The sequence below is a fragment of the Gastrolobium bilobum genome, unplaced genomic scaffold (assembly GCF_033153095.1).
Source record: "Gastrolobium bilobum isolate Gb01-03AN ecotype WA unplaced genomic scaffold, APGP_CSIRO_Gbil_v1 utg3094, whole genome shotgun sequence".
NCBI classification, from domain to species: Eukaryota; Viridiplantae; Streptophyta; class Magnoliopsida; order Fabales; family Fabaceae; genus Gastrolobium; species Gastrolobium bilobum.
The window spans coordinates 39917-42344 of NW_026899246.1; positions in this window are offsets into that span (position 1 = coordinate 39917).

Genomic DNA, 2428 nt, shown 5'->3' on the forward strand with positions numbered 1-2428 from the left:
TAAATGGGCTTGGGCCCAACAAGCCCACAACCCATTTAATGACAACACAAAGCACTAACAATGCTTTGTTGCCCCAGAGCTAGTTAGGTTAATGACATGATCATCCTATTATATATATTTGGTTACCGTATATATTTCCTTTCATATCGGTTACCTTCCCATTAAACCTAAGGTGAGGAAACGTATCAACCCCTGCGGTTTAGGGTGAGCTTTAATTCGAAATAGGGAATCTTCAATTTACTGACTCTAAAGGCAGATCATCTCATGATCTCTTTTACTATGCATAGATTCCCGAGTCCTGTAAATATCATCCTGATTTCTCCGATTTACAGATAACCTAATCCCTCACAGAGATTTGACGAATTCCTTCAGTTTATCACCCTAGGCCTATGCTCTTTCAGGACATGCCCAAAAGTATACCTATGAGTCTCCATGTTTCAAGCAGACGAGGTATACAATCAAAGCATGCTTTCTAGAACACAGTCTAGGTGAAAACTTCTGGTCTAAGGAAAGACATACCCAAATATTAAGAGACTTCTCTAATGATACTATTTGTGATATTTCCTCATAGAGTCTCTTTGTGTGTCTGTTCAGTGCGAGCTATACCCTTATAGGTCCGCCCACGACTTTAGCTAAGACATCTCCATATCTGTAGCTCATGAGGTCTTTTACCTTGTATCCGAATACAAGTAGATAAGTCGTGCTAGTCTTACCCGAGATCACTGATCCCCATTTTCAGTGTCTCTAGACTAGGAACATAAAATTAGGAATAAGCATCTGGTATCCTTGAATCCTCATGATCGTGATCTCATCACAGATACTCAAGAGATACCTATTCTATTCCAAGGGGTTTATCCAGTTACTCATATAATATTAACAATAATAGCGAGACAATATATGAAACAGAATAAATAGTGCTTATATTTATTTGCGACAATATAAAAAGGTCCACATATGTCCTAATCTAATCAAAAGATTGTCTCTAGGACATCCATATACTAACAAATTGAGCCCTAATTAACTTAGAAAAAATTAATTGGCATTATTTTAAGAACAGATTCTTGACAGTTTAATTCATAACATATTGAGGAGATTGGGGGAGATCGAAACCCTAACTACGCTTGTTTTAATTTGTAATCAATCATCATCTTTTTCAATTGTCTTTTTAATTCTGAATTTTTATTTGCATGTTATTGCTTGTTTTTAATTTTAAATTCTTCAATTACAATTCTCTTCATCTTATTCTTGATTGTCCAACTAAACCGCGATTAGTGAACTAGTGCTTGAAAATCCGATCCTCGTGGGAACGATCTCGTACTCCGGTACACTTTATACTTTACAACCGGTGCACTTGCCGAGTCGCAACAATGTTCATTACACCATTTAATTCAAGTAGTTATCATTTAACGACTTGATAAGATTTCCCATTTCATTAACATCACTAGGTGGCCGAATTAGGTGTAACCCTAATTACATTTTTGTCACGCGTTTAATCATGATTTTAAGGTTCTATTTGCAATCACCCATTATTAAAATCATTGTCATAACATTTTCAATGACAACTTTTTACATTAACCCTAATTACCACTTTACTAATCAAGTAACTTAATTAGGTTCCCAATTAATACTTTCATCATTTTACTCATCTTAATGTTCATTATTATCAAGCAAACCATGATTGCACATGATTCCTTCCCACTTAACTCTTTAAGGCCGAAATGCAACATATTCATTTCTTGAGTTTTCATGTCTTTTCATGTATAAGGAACATTCCATTCACCTAACCACTTATTAAAAAATATCATTGAATATCTTAACATTATAATGTCCAATTCCTAGGTCCATTTACTGTTCATGGCTGATTTGTTATACGTGTAGGAATTAATGGTTTTTCATTCATTTAAACTCAAATCCAACCACTTCAAGCTTTTAGTTACTCATCTTTATTTATGATTTCATATAGTCTTAAATTACACATATGACATACTTATCAAAGCATGCATGGCCAAAACCCTACATGTGTATGTGTTCATGACTTGTCTTTAAATAAAACTTAAATCTATTTACTCCAAGCTTTTAAACATATACCCATGATTATGATTTCATATACTTTTCAAATTAAACGCATAATACACTATCTTAAGTGCTCATGGCCGAAATCCTAGGCGGGTTTTGAAGTCATCATCTTGTATCTTTATTTGTTAAACTTGCTTAATTTGAGTTTGACTCCAACAACAACCATTTTTAAACATCTAGCCCCATTAAAAGTTCAAGATTTTATCATCATCTTTTTAACTTTAAAACAAGAAGAACATATATGATATTTTGAGAATAAATTACTAGAACTCAAGTGTTTTACCTTGAATAGCTTCTTTAAACCACCAAGAACATCATCTTTCCTCACCAACATAGCCACACCTTCAAGGCT